This window comes from Mastomys coucha, unplaced genomic scaffold (assembly GCF_008632895.1).
Source record: "Mastomys coucha isolate ucsf_1 unplaced genomic scaffold, UCSF_Mcou_1 pScaffold22, whole genome shotgun sequence".
Lineage (NCBI taxonomy): Eukaryota > Metazoa > Chordata > Mammalia > Rodentia > Muridae > Mastomys > Mastomys coucha.
In genome coordinates this window covers 263,952,334-263,972,114 of record NW_022196905.1, presented here as the reverse complement: position 1 = coordinate 263,972,114, position 19,781 = coordinate 263,952,334, and the positions used below count along the sequence as shown (strand labels likewise).

The 19,781-nt window shown below is 47.1% G+C and overlaps 1 long non-coding RNA gene across 1 annotated transcript in view; it reads left to right on the top strand.

Annotated features, from left to right (window-relative positions):
* Positions 1 to 12,344, top strand: part of LOC116068171 — a 16,785-nt gene extending 4,441 nt beyond the window's left edge. The window contains exons 3-4 of the long non-coding RNA XR_004109477.1: positions 11,486 to 11,657; positions 12,235 to 12,344. This is a non-coding gene — a long non-coding RNA (uncharacterized LOC116068171). The remainder of the gene's footprint in view (positions 1 to 11,485; positions 11,658 to 12,234) is intronic.
* Positions 12,345 to 19,781: the final 7,437 nt, after the last annotated feature.

The following is a 19,781-nucleotide window of genomic DNA, read 5'->3' as shown; positions in this document are numbered from 1 at the left end:
CACCCTGCCCCATCCCACCCCACCCCTGCCCTAGCAGTTCTGAGTAGCTGTTGCCTACAAAGGGTGGACTTGGAATGTAATGAACTTGGAAAACCCATAATCTCCTTAGATGGCTGACTGTCAGAAACCATTCTCAAGCGATGCCCAAATGGGGAATGAAGTGGCTTTGGGAAACCCTACATCCCACCCTTTCCTTCCGAGTCAGCCAGGAATGAGAAAGATTGAGGTTGGGAGTTTTATTCTGACCACTAAAACTGTTTGACAAGCTCGCACACCTACCCTCTATTAACAGATGGGTGACATCTGAAAGTCAAGATGTCTCCAGCTGAGGAAATCTCTGCATGGACCCGGATCCTTCTTGGGTCTCTCAGCACATCAGCTTTCCTTAAAAATTGTTTCGCTTCATTTTTTTGTTTGTTTGTTTGTTTTTGTTTTTGTTTTTGTTTTTTTTTATTTTCCGAGACAGAGTTTTTCTGTGTAGCCCTGGCTATCCTGGAACTCAGAACTCTGTAGATCAGGCTGGCCTCGAACTCATAAATGCACCTGCCTCTGCCCCCCAAGTGCTGGGAGTAAAGGCGTGCGCCACCATGTCCGGCTTGTTTTGTGTTTTATGGGTGAGTCTGCGCATCACATACATGCAGCACCTGTGGAAGCCTGAAGCGGGCGCCAGACCTTGTGGAAGCAAGCCAGCTTCCACAAAAAGGGGGGGGGGGTGACGGGACTGAGGAGCGAAGTAGAGTTGATCACTCAGCCGACTTTTCTCTGAGGAAATAAAACTTGATTCATTGGGGCAGACATCTCCTGTGACTGGACAGAGACTCTACTCTCTGAACTCTTTAAACTCTTTAGGGGCCAGCAAGAAGGGAAAAAAGGTGGGGGGAATCACACACACACACACACACACACACACACACACACACACGTTGGCAAGCTCTAACAACTTCCTTTATTTTTCTTTTAGCCTTTTTATACGTTCCAAGCCAGTTCTCTATGTAAGAAAAAGATTAACTCATAGCCACAAGTTACATATTCTCCAAAAACGATCACTACAAAACATATTCGTCAAGAACAGATTAAAATCATTACACAAAAGGAAGTTACAACAGGATTATTGATCATGTATTTTTCTTTTGAAACTCTTACCTAACTAAACATTTCCCATCTGTTTCTCTCCACAAGTTCATTGTAACCTCATAGCAATAATTCTTTTGTCATTGATTAACGAAGTTTAAGCAAGCCAGTCTATAGCAGCAAGTTTCCCCCTACAATTTGTATTTACCAAGAAAGACATCATCTATCTTACATCTTACTGTTGAAGTCTTGTTTGACTAAACTGGCTAGTCATCTTTTCCCTGTTCTTATACTCATAATAGAATTATTTACTCTTTGTTCATAACTCTGCCTTTTTATGGTGCACGCGGAGACCTGCGCTTGAGGCTCCATCCCTAGATCACAAGATCCAGGAACTCAGACCCAACCTAGAATGAAACGTTTTTCTTTGATCATTAACTTGTCCCAGAACAATTACATGCTTGCAACACATGAGAGCTCACTGTGCTCCATTCTTTAACCTCTGCAGACCTCACTGTGCTACAAAGAGGGAGTACATTATATTCTTGATTCTAACTTTCTGGCAAAACAACTTAAACCATCTTCTTAAGCTTTCTGTCAACTACTCTAACTTCCTAAAACTATTTAAATCAAATCAGGAATTCTTGAAAATCATTCATTTATCCAAACAACATTACCTCATGAAAGCTCATCTTCATGTTGCTCTGCCAGAGAAGTAATCACATGAGGCTATAGGCAGTGAGGGTCTCCTCCTGCCCAATCGTACCAACTGTCAGATAAATGAGAAATATAGTAAGGACGAATATGAGAAGCCACATCAGTGGCAAGAAGTAATCCTGGGACAAAGTCCCTGGGCCTGTACCTCTCCAAGGTACAACCGTTACAGCTGTGCGAAACAGTGGTCCACCTCCAGGAAGCTTCCCTGCCCACTGTAGACAGCTTATCCTGCATGGCATCTGCCAGGATCCCCTGGAAATGGAGTTACAGTTGGTTATTAGCTGCTGTGTGGGTGGTGGGAATTGAACCTGGGTCCTCTGGAAGAGTAGTAGCCAGTGCCTGGATTCCTCTTTTAACCTTAGTATAAGCAGCAAATGTGAGTGTTGGGGGGTGTGTGTTAGGTGTGTGTATGTTAGGGGACAGGTGGAGGTGGTGTGTGTGTGTTGGGAGGCAGGTAGAGTGTGTGTGTGTATGTGTGTGTGTGTGTGTGTGTGGTATGGGGGTAGGTGTGTGTGTGTTGGGAGGCAAGTGGGGTGTGTGTGGTGTGGGAGTAGGTATGTGTGTGTTGGGGGACAGGTGGGGTGTGTGTGTAGAGTAGGTGTGTGTGTGCTAGGCAGTGGGTGGGAGTGGTATGTGTTTGTGTGTTTGGGTGCAGGTGGGGTGTGTATATGTATGAGTGTGTGTGTACACATATGTGAGTTCAGGTTCCCACATTAACTAGAAAAAGGTGTCAGATTCCTTGGAGCTGAAGTTACAGGTGTTTCTGAACCACCTGATGTGGGCACTGGGATCTGAATTCACACCCTCTGATAGAGCAGTAGTGAGCTGCTGAATATCTCTCCAACCACAGGAACTACAGTTCTTACCAGGCTCCGCTGCCCACTGCCATCTTCACCCATATCTATTGCTTCCTCTAATGCTTTTCTCAAAGGGAAGGCTTGCACGCCTGGCCACCTTTTCACCATTGGCTGGCTTCTGGGATAGGTAGGAACTATGCCACAGACCACAGACCACAGACCACAAACCTCCAATCTTGATCTAAATGCTTCTTGCTGCTGCCCCTGCCAAGATGTGGCAGGACTCTTTCCAGCCCTCAGTTCGGGCAATGTGTCAGGAGTTGCTAAACAGACCTAAGCAAAGTGACCAAATGTAACAGAGGTTCAGACACTGCCTGCCACACACGGTGGTATCCTTCACTGGCTGCTGGGACCCTTTCTGCCGTCATGTGACCAACACCAGAATGATGTGCAAATGTGCGGAGAAGCTTATATCCTGAGGTTTCACCTGCCTCCCAAGGACATCTGACACTCTCTATGAGGCATTGGAACAAATGCCTCAAAGGACAACAGAACAGCTGTCAACTAGTCACAGGACCACAGACCCAGGGATAACCATTACATGCCAAGTCTCCACCTTTGGAGGTGTTTGTTACACAGCTAAGCTGATACAGTGTTTCCTCAGAGGCTTCGGTTGTACCAATCCTGGAGCTGCGTCAGTACTGTGTGACAGGCATGGAGCAGAGATTGCAGGGCATCTGCTGAGCTTTCTCAGTTACGGTCCCAGGACAAAAAAAAATTGTCTCAGGGGCACACAGCAGGTGACAGGAACAGAGAACAGGAGCTGGAGATCTAGGATGGGTCTGAGGCTTAAAATCCCCACCCAGGGCCATGATGGTCTTTCTAGGTCAACAGCACAGCTCCCACTTGTCTTTTCCACTTGTACAGCGCTCACTTTTCTCGTGTATGCCGTGCCTTGTACGTGTGGTGCTTGTGGGGAGGAATCTCCAGTCTTTCTGTCAATGGACTCCCACTCCCCAAATATCTGACATGTAAAATTAACCATGCAACTTCCACTACCTATCAGTGACTAGATCCCTCAGCAAAGCCATGGTTTCTCAAAAAATCACTTCTGATGCTGGCCACATAGTTACTGTCTGGGCTCAAGTGGCTGGTCACTTACCTCTTCCGCAGCTGTGATCCTGCAGGCGCGTTTTATTGTGACCCGTGCACCTTACCGAACAGTCCTTGCTCCCCGACTCCCCCATTTCCTCATGGGTTCATGCTAGTGGATGGGAGTTCTCTTTGTCAGAGAAGTTGTCCAAACCCAGAAAGGTGAGGGTTACCTGAGCACTGCAAATCCGGCATCTTTCCAGACTAACAGGAGTGAGCAAGCCTGAGGAGCTGCCGTGTCCGACAGCTTGTGATCCAGTACTCTGGGTCTATAGGGTTTTAAAGCTTCCATACGTTATGCAGAAATGGAAAGAAAGGGTATGACGTAAGGAACCCGACTAACCCATCCAGCTGGTAACAAGCATTGTAGGCCAGCAGGTTTATTAACATAAATAAAACCTCATCGTGAAAAATAATTACATCCTCTTCGGTGGCCCACCCTCTCATTCTCTTGGGCATTAAAAAAAATAATGGGAAGGTTAATACATTTCTCACATTTCCAAGCCTGTTATTATTTCTTGCTTATACACACACAAAAAAAATTACATAAAAGCCATCACTCTGGATCTGGGAGTGGATGACATAGACCAGACTCGGATAAAAGCTTACCCGCAATAGAAAAGCAATCTGGCGTCGCTGACAATATTGTCACAAAAATATTACATCTCATGAAGGGGATTTCTCAGAATTCAATAACAGCATGTTCAGCAGCTAAATGGAGTCATTTGCATATTGTGGAGAAATGAAAGTACAATAATCTCATGTTTGAAGTCTAATAGGATTTCCTGGGGCTGTGTTGCTGGGAAGCTTTGGTCGTCTCTGCTTTCTGCCTGTCAGTGCCTCCCTGTAGGCTTCTTTTTCTTCACTAATCCTCCTCCGAGTCTCCCCCATACCTTTTCAGTCATTATTATTCTTCCCCTCCCCATCCTCTTCCTGTTTTGCTGGAGTCAATTTTATATTTAATAATTGACTCCATCTATGAACTCAAACTCACACACACACACACACACTCTCATAGGCTCACTAACACACACGCACACACACACTCATATGCTCATACACATACTCACACACACATGCTCATACACATACACTTACATGCTCATACATACACATAGGCTCACTAACACACATCATAAACTCACATGCTCAAACACATGCTCTCACACACACTTAAATGCACACACACACAGACACATACACACACATACACACACTCAGTTAATTCATTCCTGAGAATTAACAGAGAAAAATGGGGCTTGATTTCTCATCCTTTTTTCCTTTAAGAAAAAAAATGTGTGTGTGCGTATGTGTGTGCACATGTACCCATGCATGCATACATGTGTATGTGATAGCATGTGAGTATGTGAGAGCATGTGAGCATGTGTATGAGTGTGTGCCTGTGTGTACATGTGAGTATTGAACATGTGTATGAGAATGAGCATGTGTGTGTGTTTGAGTGTGAGCATGTGAGTGTGTATGTGTAAAAGTGTGTAAGAGCATACAAGAGTGTGTATAAGCATGTGAGTGTGTGTATGTGAGCATGTGTGTATGTGTGAGCATGTGAGTGTATGTAAAAGAGTGTGTAAGAGCATGTGAGTGTGTATATATGAGCATGTGTGTATGTGTGTGCGCATGTATGTGTGTGAACATGTGTGTGCATGCACACATGTGTTGCAGAGGAGTGCACTTGTGCCACAGAGTCTGTGGAAGTCAGTGGACAACCTCACTGTTGGTGTTCACCTTCCTCTGCTTGTGACAAGGTTGTTTCCTCATTGTTAAGTATACCAGGCTAGCCAGCCTGTACGTGTTTGGGGATTTTCTTGTCTCTGACCCCCATCTCCCACTAGAGTGCTGGAATTACAGATGTATTCTGGTGTCTAGCTTTTTTGTGAATGTTTCAGTTAGGGTTTCTATGGCTTCGACAAAACCCATGAACAAAAAGCAAGTTGGGGAGGAAAGGGTTTATTTGTCTTACACTTCCAGATCATAGTCCATCTTTGGAGGAAGCAGGGTAGGAACCTGGGGGCAGGAGCTGATGCAGAGGCCATGGAGGGTTCTGATTATTGGCTAGCTCCTCCTGGTTTGTTCAGCTTGCTTTCTAATAGAACTTAGAACTACCAGCCCAGGGATGGCACCACCCATGATGAGCTGGGCCCTCCCCCCTTGCTCACTAATTGAGAAAATGCCTTACAGCTGCATCTCATGGAGGCATTTTCTTAATGCAGGCTCCTTCCTCTCTGATGACTCTAGCTTGTGTCAAGTTGACACACAAAACCAGCCAATACAGTGTGTCCAGAGATCTGAACTCAGGTCCCCATGATTGTACAGCAAGGACTTTGCTCACTGAACCCCAACCCTGGTTCTTTTCTTTTCAAAGCTTCTTCTCCCTCTAAGCCTGGCACTGTTATAAATGACATTGTTGCTGGTCTTGGACTGATAGCCTCTTTCCATGTCAGGTCCAGGTCATCCATGGACTATGTCACTCACTAGAGTTGCAGCTAGAACACATCGGATCCTGGAAGAAGAGACTCTGACTTTCTGACACCCAATGAGCTTGCCCATTGTATGTGGGTTTTTTTGTTTGTTTGTTTTTTGTTTTTTTTGTTTTTTGTTTTTGCTATTTCCTTTTATTATTTGGGTAATCACTTTAAGCCGTCAAGACTGAAATGCTTCAAGTGGGTAATTTGACTGGACAGACTTGGATGAGGCCCAATACATTTGTAAATTGCAGCATCACATTGCAGTGTCAAAAGGTTGGACACCTCTACAAACAACTTAGAGTGCCTGACTTTCTCATAGTCCCTTTACAGCCAATAGGGGCAAACCGAGCTACATGTGTGGTAAACTCTCCCAGTCGTTCAGGCCTTGAGTTCATCTTTGTGTTTCCCCAGGTGCACAGTAGATATAGATGCACTTAAGGGGTCTGGAGAGACACCAATGTTACAAGTGGCTACTGCTCTTACAGAGGACTCAAGTTTGGTTCTCAGCACCATGCCAGGCAGCTTACAAGCACCTAGAGCTCCACCTTGAGGGGATCTAACACCTTCTTCTGGCCTCCAGGGAGGCCTGCACACACATGCACATGCACATGCATATGCATAGACATAACCACAGATACATAATTTAAAATAATAATACATCATTTAAAAATACTCAATAAATGAATGAATACTAGCACAATGAGATATTCAAATAGCATGGAAAAGTTAGTTCTTATTAAAATGCATACTTTACTAAAATGCTATTTTGTATATTTTATTAATATGTAGGAATTATCTAAGATAGAATCATTGTGACATTCTAAACTTGTATGTAGTGTATATTAGTCAAAGTCACTTCCCTGTGGCCTTCTCTTATCCCCTCTTCCTGATCCCCAAATAGTCTGTGTTCTACTTTCCTTTTTTTCTAGACTCTAGTTTATTTTTCTATTTTTCATGTATGTGTGGTGTTAATGTGTATATGCATATTTATGTGTGCATATATGTGTGTGTACATATATGTATATGTATGTGTGTGAGTGTGTGTATGTGAGTGTGCATATATGTGTATGTATATGTATGTGCATGTTTGTGTATGTATGTTCATGAGAATGTGTATGTTTTCATGTATGTATGTGCATGTATGTGTGTATAAGTGTATGTGAGTGTGTGTGTATGCTTGTGCATGTATGTTTGTCTATGTACATGTGTGTGCATGTATGTGTATGAGTGTGTGTATATATATATGTGTGTGTGTGTGTGTGTGAGAGAGAGAGAGAGTATGTATATGTGTGTGTGTCTGTGCACACTGAAGGCCTGAGATTGATGTTGGGAATCATCCTCTATCACTCTTCTACCTTATATATTGAGGTAGGGTCTCTCAATCAAACTCAGAGCTCATCAGTATACTTAATCTTGCTAGCCAGCTTTGTGGCTCTGGTGATGCCCTACCTCTGTCTTCTGAGGGTGGACTTACAGGTGGGCTATCTCACCACCCAACATTTACATGGGTTCTGGGGCCCCAGACTCCAATCTGCACACTTGCACAGCCATCACTCAGTTGCTGAGCCATCTCCCAGCCCCAAGGCTTCTTCCATGTCTTAGTTACTAGAGCAGCCCTTATACACAGATGTAGAGCATGCTATGGTGTGTCAGCCCAGAGTGGGGTCCCTGGTCAGATAGTGCACTTTAGATGTCTTAAGAGCTTCCACACCGGTCCCACAGTGGCTGCCCCAGTTTCCACTCTGACCGAGAATGAAATCCTGACTTTCAATGTTAGCTTAAGGATGCAGCCCAACTTCAGGTCCCAAGTCAACCAGCAAGTGGAAAGAACTGGTCTGAACTGGTCTGAACTTGCCTATAGGAAACAGACAAGAATGACAGACACTCCCGACAGTCCACACCTCCCCCTCGCACTTATCAAAGCTTGTTGCCGTGGGTTTAGTCATGAGCTGGGCTGGAGGAATGAGGTTCTTACACACCTAAGTCATATATCATGTTCCTTCTTGTAAAATATATTTATCCCCAGACCAAAATATGATTTCTAGAGTTCACACACCTTTGGAGTAGTTTTATTGTAAAAAGCACTTCACGGTAATCAGGTTCCTTGTTTACCATTATCGGTAAACAGGTTAAGCAATGTCTGTGGTCTGTGTGCCTCTCTAGTGGACACAAAACTCCAATTCTGCAAGTTTCAGTCTGGAGAGCGCATCTGACTAATGCTGAAGCATTTGTACATGAGCTTTTGAAAAAGCTGTGATTCTCCAAAATGTAAGTTTGAGTCTAGAACCATTCCCGACACATGAAAAGTTCCACCTGGGCTGTCTTTCAGCTATGAAAGACTGTGTGGGTGATGCAGCTCTGATGTTCAACCTCATTATACGCACTCCAGGGGGGGCATAAACAGAGACATCCTAATACCCAGTGCTCACATTTGACATGTGATAGTGTAACACTCCCATTGCTCACTTGACATGTGACAGTATAACATTCATGCTTCCACCTCACATGTGATGGTGTAACACTCATGCTCACACCTGACACATGATGTGTAACATCCCTCTGTAAGAGAGCTATCTGCCCAGAGACTTTAGAAAATAGTACTAAGCTTGCCCAAGTGTGAAGCTAGGCAGGCACAGGGTCACCAGAATCACTTTACCCATTCTCAGCCTTGGAGTGTTTTCTTCCATAATGGGCTTTCTGGTGTGAAGGAAAGGAAGAAGCCACGCCTACTAAAGCTGATTGGCTGACTAGAACTTCAATGATGCAGAGGTTGGGATGTGGGCGTTCTAGAGGCAAATCATCTTGAGGAATCCTTAGTCCCTGACAGTCACTTGTGCTCCTCTGTACATGCTCTAACAACTTTTGTGATGGTCCTAGTCGGGGTCACTGATATGATGGAACACTATGACCAAAAGCAAGTTGGAATGGAAAGGTTTATTTGGCTTATACTTCCACCTCATGGTCCATCACTAAAGGAAGTCGTAACAGGAACTCAAGCAGGGCTGGAACCTGGAGGCAGGAGCTGAGGCACAGGCCATGGAGGATGCTGCTGACTGGCTTATTCCTTCTGGATTGCTCAGCCTGCTTTCTTGTAGAACTCAGGACCACCAGCCCAGGAATGGCATCATACACAATGAACTGGTCCTTCTTACAGCAATCACTGATTAAGAAAATGCCCTATAGCTGGATCTAATGGAGACATTTCTTAACTGAGGGTTCCTTCTCTCGAATGACTCTAGCTTGTGTCAAGTTGGCATAGAGCTATCCAGTACAGTGACCATTGGGTAAATCCTTTGGAATGTACAGACCTCTCACTCTGCCAACCCCAAAGTTAGGAATGTTGTCAGATGGCATCTATGACCTATATATAGCAAAGCTTTCCCGCACTGCCTTAACTGTCTCTGATGTTTCTACCAACCAATGTATTTGGATATATGACTTTGTTCAGCTACCATAAAAACTTTAACAGGGCTGGAGAAATGGCTCAGCGGTTAAGAGCACTGACTGCTCTTCCGGAGGTCCTGAGTTCAATTCCCAGCAACCACATGGTGCCTCACAGCCATCTGTAATGGGATCCGATGCCCTCTTCTGGTGTGTCTGAAGATAGGGACCGTGTACTCAGATACATAGAATAAATAAATCTTTTTTTAAAAAAAACTTTATGCAGTGGTTATCATGTTGGCACATGGAATTTGGGTGACCTGTATTCCCTGAATTCACCCCCAACACTTCCCAAAAAAAAAACCAAAACAACAGAAAGAAAGCTCTGTCTCAAACCATGCCATGGAGATTGTTTGTAAAACTGCAGCCCGGACTTGAGGGACTTAGAAAGCTGCAGTGGCAAGCAGCTAGTGTTTGCGTTGAATCGTTCCTTCTCCGGCTCACTTTCCCTTAGCCAAAGTTTATAAACTCAGGCAGCTCGGCATTTTCCCGCAAGACGTTTTCAGGCTGTAGTTCTGGGGCTCTAGCTGATGAGGAACATTCCAGAACTGCCATCCTTCTGCCATCAAGGGGCATGAGGGTGATTGAAAGAAAATTGGCTGGCTTGTCTCCCTGACTCTACCTTGAGGACATGTTTGCTTCTATTTTCCATTCCATTTATTATTGATAGGGTGTTTATTTTCCTCACTTCCATAAGACTTACAACCCGAATAAACCGCTCTGGCTGTTGGCTTGGGGAGGGGGAGCTCTTTCTGCTGTAGCCCACTGATCCCTGCATAGGGCACTAAAGGGGACAGGAGAATCTGAGGAATAGGAGGAGACTTGAGTGTGGGATGAGGTGCCATCAAGCTGGAACAGGGTTAGGGGCATGCATTGGTTTGGGTCCTATAGTGACTCAGCTGAACACCCCAGCCAGCCAGCTCCAGAAGGCCCACAATTCTCAAGGTCACAACCTCCCAGAGTTGGCTGGGGATTAAGTCAGTCTCCTGGGAGCCCTCCATGTGCAAGCTCCTTTGTTTAGCAGAAGGAGAAAGGCCTGGCAGCTTGCCTTTCCTGCCACCGGAGGAGGGCTGGGAATAAGTTCTTTCTTAGTCCCAGTGGGTTAGGAACCAAAGAGAAGTAAAGTGCCAACTCTACACCACTGAGACATGTCCATCCATGTGTGCCTCTGGATCTCACTCTGCCCCCGACTCCACACCAATCCCTTCCGAAGGATGTCACAAGCACCTGTGAGGAAGAAATGGCCCAGAAGTGCACCCTTGACCCTGGCCTCCTAGATCCTCCATAGAGAGGCCAGGAGCAGACACGGGCCATGCAGTACTTTCCCACAGGCTGGGAAACCCTGCAAGTCCCTTGCTCTGCTGGAGATCCCAGGGACCTGGCTGATTTTTATGTCAACTTGATACAGGTTGGAGTCATCTGGGAAGAGGTGCCCTTAAGTGAGAAAATGCCCTCCACCCCCCACTGGTCTATGAAACATTTTCTTGATTGGGCCAAGAATGGGTGATGTGCATAGGCCCATCCAGGGTGGTCCTGGATGGTAGAATAAAAGAAAGAATGCGAAGCGAACCACCAGGAACAAGACAATAGCAGTACTCCTCCATGGCTTTTATCCCAGTTTCTGCCTCCAAGTTCCTGCCTTTAGCTTCTGTCCTGACTCCATGCAGTGATGGACAAGTTACCTGCAAGTGTGAGCAGAATTAAACCCTTTCCTCTTCAAGTTTCCTTTGGTCAAGGTATGCTATCACAGCAATAGAAACCTCAAGACTTTCTCACTCACTGAGAGCCACAGCTGTGGCTCCTCTCAGTTCTTATTGCTTTTAGGGTGTTGGAACCCTGAGCTGCTTCTACCCTGGGGCCTGGACAGCAGCAGTGGACCCTCCACGCAGCCAGCTCTCTCGACTTTCTCACACATACCTGGAGACTGACTTCCTCAAGCTGACGCCAAGTGGCCTCTTGGACTGACCTGGCTGCCAAGTGGGAGCAAGCACAGGATGTGAGTTTTGTCCTTAGAGGCCCAAGTTTGAACTGCACAACTGGGAGTGGGAGTGGAGAAAGAAAGCCTGCCCCTTTCTCTCTGGCATGCAGTGTTCCCTGGAGGGAGGCTCCAAGGGTTGCCAGCCCAGCAGGGAGTGAACTGGTCTGGGTCCAGTCCTGAAAGGAGAGAAGGCAGCCCTGAAGGCTTATCAGACCTCAGCCAAGTTAAAGCTTGGCTCCTGGAGGACCTGAGGGAAGCCAGGCTTGGCTTGCCTCAGGCCAGATCTACTCAAATGCCTGGAGGCACCAACCCCCCAACACTATCAAAATGCAGGCCATAAATAAAGCCTCCTTGGCCTCCAGCTCATGGCTGGAAATAGAGTCCCCCAGGAGTGACCTTTCCAGACAAATGCTGGAACTGTAGGTCAAAAGAGCCTTCTAAAGTGACAGAGGGGAGGCAGGTGCTTGCTTGGGTTGGAGATGTTTCCCACACGTTCATATGTTAGAACATTTGGACCCCAGCTGGTGGCCCTGTCTTGGGACTTTGTAGAGCCTTTAGGAGGGGCATGGTGCATACCTGCTTCCCTCCCCTACAGGAGTCCTCTGCTTCGTGATCTGCCATCTGTGAGAAGCTTGCTGTAAGGTCCTCCTGCCTCAAGACCGTGAGGAGACCATGAGCCGAAATAGTCCCGACTTCTTATAAGGCCACCCTTCGCTATTTTGTCATAGAAAAACCTGAGTCCTTAACAGGCCGGGTCCCGCTGAGGGTTTTGCTCCAAAGTTCAGGGCTTTGACCCTTCCTGCCTGGCACTGGTGGCTTTCCTAAATACCTGGGAAAGCAGTAGATCAGAAGTCAATGCCTCCTCTGTCCCCAGCATGGGGACAGAGGGAGAACTGGCTCTGCCCTTGCCTTCTAAAGAAACAGAGGCCCAAGAGATCCTGCTTCTGCTCTGTGGGTCTCACAGTCAGAGGAAGGCAGACACAGACTAGATGGTTGGATAGACCTGTAGAGACCAAGGGTGGGAGGCACAGCCTGGAGGAGGCTGTCTGAGGAGGGACCTTGCACAAGCTAAACAAGCGTGGGTGGTGAAGGAGCCAAGCTGTGTCAATCTGAGGGAGGGGATAAACTCAGGAGAGGAAAAGCCAGGTTCACAGATGGGACTGGGTATAGCAGGCTCAGTGGCTGCTGCAAGGGGCTCAGGATACCGCTGGAGTGCTACCTGTGAGCTGGCAGACTGATGTGTTCCCCCACCCCTACCTGGCTGACCACTGACTGAATTCGAAATTTATATACCAGAGTAAACAGCAGAGCTGCTGTTGGGAGAGGCTGCATCCTCCTGCCTCATGACCTCACTGCTTCAAAGACTCATAGGTAGATAGATGTCTGTAGCTCCCATACCCAGGGTCCTTATGAGTGTCCCTTGAACTGTGTGTGTGTGTGTGTGTGAGAGAGAGAGAGAGAGAGAGAGAGAGAAAGAAAGAGAGAGAGACAGAGAGAGATACAGACAGACGGACAGAGAGACAGAGAGAGACAGAGACACAGAGAGAGAGAGGAAAGGAGAAAGAGAGGGGAGGGAGAGAGGGGGAAGGAGAGAGGGAAGGTGCAAGAGTGTATGTATGCACGCGTGCATGCTTGCGCACGTGCGTACGAGCATACACACACACACACACACACACACACACACACACACACACACACACGTACACACATATGCGCATGTGCAACAAACTCCAACACAGCCAGCTGAGTGGTCAGCACTGTCTTGCTAAAGGTCTCCAAGGCTGGGTGCCCTGACCTCCCAGCACTATCTTTTTATGATCTGCTCGTTCTCCAAGAGGGATATGGCCTGGAATCTATGCCTCCCCTTGCACACTGTCTCTGATCCTCTCTGAAATCAGAGCAGATGGCCTCCTTCTCAGTCCTGCAGGTGAGGTTAGCTTAGCTCTAGGGGAGCAATGCCATCACTCTCCCTGGGGGACGTTACTGAGCATCGCAGCCTCTAGAACTGCAGCAGGGAGATGCAGGTAGAACAGAATGGGAAAGTCAGTCACATCAAGAGGCTGGGGAGGCCTCTGCTTGTCCTCCATGAGCCTGCACCCATGTTAGATCCTTATTCACCGACAGCGTCAGCCTTGAAAGCCAATGACTTTGCAACAGCCAAGGACACCTGCCAAGGTTTGCGTTGGGCCTGGCCTTTGCAGATAGCATTCATGTCTTCTCACAGAAGCAGTGTGTAGGAAGCATCATAGTCTCCTGCTCCACATCTGGATGAATGGATGCTGGATGGGTGTGCTACTTTCCCAGGGGTGCACAATACAACTGGGAGCTGTGTCCTGCTCTAGTCTACAGTCAGTTGGATACCTATACAAGGCCTGTACAAGATCAGGCCAGCCAAGGTGCTAGCATGGGCAGGGGAGACACTCACCAAGTCCCAACCCTGGTTGAAGAATTACTGGCAGTTTCATCCCTAGGTGGGTGGGCCTGGGCTGTCTGAGAAAGCCAATGGCATAGGCCAGGAAGTGTGGCAGCAGACACCACTCATCTGTAGGTTCTGCATCAGGCTCCTGCTTCAGTTCTGGCTCAAGACTTCTCTTAGGAATGAACTGTGACCTGGAAGTGTAAGCTAAGTCCTTCCCTCACCTAAGTTGTTTTTGGTCATGATAATTACCACAGCAGCAGAAGAGCAGAGCAGAGCACGAGTATAAATGCTTCAAACAACAAATGAAGATACACATTAAAAAATTAAGCAAGCTTTAGCCATTTGCTGTCAAGTGAAAGTCAGCCCTCTCTCTATCTAAGCAATAACTTTTGATGGACGGGAAGACCTTAGCTCTAGAAGCCCAAGAGCAAAGGGACGGAGTCTCAGATGAAGGTAGACACTGCCATGTGCAGAGCTTTCCCCTAGAATCAGGGCTTCCTTGGTGTTCATCCTTCCAGGGTCCCCATTCTGAGAGACAAAGCAAGAAAGTTTCTACTGGTGAAACAATCGTTGCTGTCAGGTTCCAGGATGCTGCCAAGCTCCCAGTCACAAGACTGTTCCTGAAGGTCACTTCAGATGGCCATGACAGGGGCCTGAATTTCATTTTCTCATGTTTTAATCAATTGCCAGAAGCCTACGGAGCTGCTGATGAGGCATCTGCTTTAAAATCACACTCTAGGAGAGATGGGCAGAAAAGGCCAGAGCTGGGAGGAAAGTGGTGGCGTAGCTAGAACGCTGCACACCCTGGAAGATAAGATAACCCTGCAGAGCCCTTCACAGATAGGCATGAAGGCCAGCTGATGTCAGCAGAAGAGACAGGTCTGCGAAGATAGCAATGCTGCCTCAGCACACAGTCGGGCCTCTGTGAGGTTGAAGGCCCCAGTTGGGGGGTCCTGAGAACTTCACACATCAGGTGCTTTAAGGACAGGGTCTCAGCTGCTAGAGTGTTTATGTTGCATACAGAAAGTCCCGGGTTCACTTCCCAACACCATATAAACCACGCTTGATGGTGCTTTGCCTCTAAGTCCCAGCACTGGGGAAGCAGAAGGCTGAGAAGTTGAAGGTCATTTTAAATATACAGCCAGGCCAAGGCCATCTCCAGACACATGAGGCTGTGTCTCAAAAAATGGATCAGGATTTATTATTATTTTGTATCTATTCTCTCTCTCTCTCTCTCTCTCTCTCTCTCTCTCTCTCTCTCTCTCCCTCTCTCTCTCTCTCTCTCTCTTTCTCAGATGGTAGAAGAGGGCATCTGACCCCACATGATCTGTCTGATATGGGTGCTTGGAACCAAACTCCAGCCCAACAAGTACTCTTTATTACTATTATTATTATTATTATTTTTTTTTTTTTGGTTTTTTCGAGACAGGGTTTCTCTGTGTAGCCTTGGCTGTCCTGGAACTCACTCTGTAGACCATGCTGGTCTCGAACTCAGAAATCCGCTTGCCTCTGCCTCCCAAGTGCTGGAATTAAAGGTGTGTGCCACCACTGCCCGGCTAAGTACTCTTAACCAGGTTCTTGATGGGACCTGCAGGGTGGAGTTCAAGCCCCAGGTCTCTTTGAAGGCAAATACATCTTAATGTCCTATGAATTTTGTGTGGAGATTTGGAATGGCTTGGATACATCTACTCTCAATCTCAAACCGAATAATGATAAGCTAAATTTTTTTTCATCTGTGGCTTGGTCTCCTATCTGTTTTTCATCTTCCCTCCCCTGCCTCCCGCACACTCTCTTCCACATGTTAACCCATCTGTTCTAGGTGGGGTGTTCCTGTTTATTTCAGCTCTCTGGCACAAATACTTGGAACTGTCACAGACTGTGGAAACAGTCAGGCCCAGAACCTGTATCAGGGAGTGGAGGTGGCAAGGTGTCCATAAAGCTCCCATTGTGTCTGACACTGGGCTTCTCGGAGCAAGCGTGGGCAGAAGGTAGGTTGAGGGTGTAGACACCCAGCTTATAGAACACCCATAGTCAGTGAAGATAGCAAGGCCTGGGCTCCCATCCTTACTACTACAGGTGACTTGTGATTTAGCCACTTAACTGTTCTTGGCTTCCTACCCCCCTCCTTTCCTGCTTGGAGCGACAGCCAGGCTCCCCTTTGAGCATAGAGTCTAGGTGGTAGCCCTGGCAAGTGCTATGTTCCACAGACCTCTCTTCCACACCTACCATGTACAACTGCTCTGGCAGAAGTTCTCCTGCTCACTCTCCCTGAGGGAGAGAGCACAGGGTCCGGGCTCCATCCAGATCTCCAATGTTCTGCCACCAAAGCAGGGTGACAGGATGGTCCTTGGCATCGGTGGTACTTGTGTGGCATACATTGGTTTTGAGGGAGTTTTGCAGTGGTTCTCCAACCTTCCTGGAGCATCTGTGGGGTAACATATTCATGGGTGTGGTGGCTCCTTTGCTGTGTGTGGTGCAAAGATGACAGGGTGCCACAGTAGGGTGATGGTGATACTCTGTCCCAGCTCTGCAATACAAACAGGACTGTGAGGCATTACCAGGAATGATAGCGGAAAGGGGAAAACCCCTTCCACAGAGTGGGTGTTGCCATCCTTGGGCAGCCCAGATACAAAGTCTTCCCAGAAAGAAACAAATTCATCTGCCAACTAGAAAGAAACAGTTACCCGCCAGCATTCTCTCTTGATGGATGCATTTATTTTATTCTTGCTGCCATAGCTATTCTTTGGCCTTCTAACTTGGACTAAAAATCATCATTGGCAGACCAGGATTGCTGAGGCCCGATATAATGGTCTCTCTCTCTCTCTCTCTCTCTCTCTCTCTCTCTCTCTCTCTCTCTCTCTCTCTTTCTCTCTCTCTCTCTGATAAAGATATATGCCAGAGTAGATGGATTAAAAGTAGGTAAGGCAGGGTCATTAGGAGGCAGCTCTTGGGTGGGTTCACCTATCTCACAGGTAGAGATTAGTGAAATTGCACATTCAGGCTAAAGCAAGGGGGGTTTATAGAGTCTGGGTGTGGAGATTTCTCTGAGGAGTGGGGGAGTTTTCTCTGTGTAGGCAGGGTTGGGGGAAGGAGGGCAGATGAGGTTTTGTAGCTTGTGGGGTGGGGGGAGGAGCAGGGGTTCCTGCCTAACACTGAGGACTGAGAAGTTACGGTGTTCTCGGCCTTTCTAGTGTGCAGACAGATGCCACTGGGTTACCCAGCCCATATCATGTAAGCCATTGTGTGGTTCTGTTTCTCTAGAGAACGCAGATAAGAGTGGATAGTGTTTTGCCCAAGGACACTTACTATAGAAAGTTCTTAAGCTGAGTATTAAATGGGAAAGTGACATCCTGGTTAAGAAAAGGGGGAAAAGCCAGGTGGTCGTGACTCACACCTTTAATCCCAGCACTTGGGAGGCAGAAGCAGGCTGATTTCTGAGTTCGAGGCCTGGTCTACAGAGTGAGTTTCAGGGCTATACAGAGAAACCCTGTCTTGAAAAGCAAACAAACAAACAAAAAAGAAAGAAAGAAAAGAAAAGAGAAAGAAAAAAGAAAAAGGAAAAGAAAAGGAAGAAAAAAGAGCACTGACTGCTCTTCGGAAAGTCCTGAGTTCAAATCCCAGCAACTACATGGTGGCTCACAACCACCCATGAGATCTGACGCCCTCTTATAGTGTGTCTGAAGTCAGTTACTGTGTACTTATGTATAATAATAAGTAAAATCTTTGGACCAGAGCAACCAGGGACTGAGTGAGCCAAGTTGACTGGAGCGAGCAGAGGTCCTAAAAATTCAATTCCCAACAACCACATGAAGGCTCATAACCATCTGTACAGCTACAGTGTACTCACATACATATAATAAGTAAATCTTAAAAAAAAAAAGTATGGGGTTACTCACACAAGGCTATAGGAGAGGTGAGCAGGGAAAGAGCCCTTGAAGTCTGATGTCTAAGGGGTGTCTAAAGATACCGCAGGACCAGAGAGAGGTGGCTTATGGGAAGATGCTGGTCACGTGACTGCGGCTCTCCAAATGGGGGTAGGGTGGGTGGGATATCAACTGAAAAGTTAACTTTCAAATCAAGATTTTCTCTTATTAAAAACAAGTAGGCTCCTGCATTTCCCCCTAAATAATTCTGCCTTACATTCTTTCCCTGGCCATCTTTGCTTTGGAAGAGCAGAGCCAAAGCAGTGGGTGTGGGCTGTGGGAGGAGCTGGCTGTGTTCTCCACACACTTGGCTCAACGTCTATCTTCATTTTGCTAATAAACACCGTGTCCTTCATCAGGCTGTTCTTAGGTGAGCCACAGCCCACAGCTGGTGGCCTGACAGAGCTGGAGGCAGCTCCTAAACAGGCTTGCATGGCTTCCAGCAGGTCACGAGGAAGATGCTTTGCGCTGGCAGCATCCTGAACTGGGGCCATCATTCTTTTCCTCTCCTCCGGAGAGATGGAAGCAGAGCTATGGGGAAGGGGAAGATAGAGAGATTAGTGTGAGCTGCGCTTCGCTCTGTCTCTAGCTACTTCTCTGCTGCTCAGGCTGAAGCCCACAGCACCGTTTTCACCCTCCAGGAACAAACACCAGGGCCAGATTTCTGTGATGGTTTGGAAGATGCAGTCTCAAGTTTGCTAATAAAAACAGAGTTCATGATAGATGGATTATGAAGCAGTACAGATGGAGAGGCATCAAGAAGGGCCTGTGAAAGAAACCAATGGCTAGGGTGGGGGGCGTGGAAACCTCTAACCAGGATACAAGTTAACAAAATAGAAGGCGTGGCTATGTAAATGATCTATGAAAGGAGGACTCTTCTGGCCCCAGGCCAGGAGTCTAGGATTTCCCACGTGCATTTTCAGGAACCCCTTTCTCTTTCATAATAAACTAGCTCTCTGTGTCCCTGGACCAATTCTTTGTTCTCAAACAAGAACCTAGAAATTCTAATAGGAGTCCTCAGGACTCTGATCCAGGCCTTTGATGGTGACAGGGTCTAGTGCAGGTCTGTTAAGCACAGAAGAGCTTAGTGGCAATGTTGGAAGGTGGAGGCTCAGCTCATTTTGACCTGGGTGTTTGTCCAGGTCCAACCCAGCCTCTTCAGTCAGAGGAGATGACTTCTGGTTTGTGCTCAGAAAGGATGAGCCCTACCTGGGCAGCCGCGTTGTGGTGTCTGCAAGTCTCCCAGGGGATTTCCGAGTGAGGATGTTCCTGAAGGCGAAAATCCTCAAGTGCAAATGTGTTTTAAGATGTTTTGCAAGGAGTCCAGAGGGAGTGGGTTTTATATAAGGGAAAGCCAGGTGAGTAGGTATTTGTACTTTAATTGTCCACACCCCTCCCCGCTCTGTTTCTCCCTCCCTCCCTCTTCTTTTCCTCCTCTTCCCCTCTCCCTCTCCCCCTCCTTCCCTCCCTCCCTCCTTTCTTCCTTTTGGGTCCATTGAGGAATGGATGACCTATGGACCTATGACATGGGTTGAACTCTGTACATTTGGACTGTGGTACTTGGGTCCATGGAAACCACTGCATCTCAGAGGTGAACTGAACTATTGGGTCAACAATGTAAGGAATATGGTAAAGACCTGAGACTATTTTGCCCTCCCTCAGCTTCCCATCAACAAAACTGCACTCAATTGGAAAGTCAAGGCTGCAAGGACAGGATGCACCCTGCTCAAGCACTAGGAGCTGTGAACAGAACCAAGGCTTGATTTTAGTCCAAGAACCCATCACTGGTCCACGTGGTTG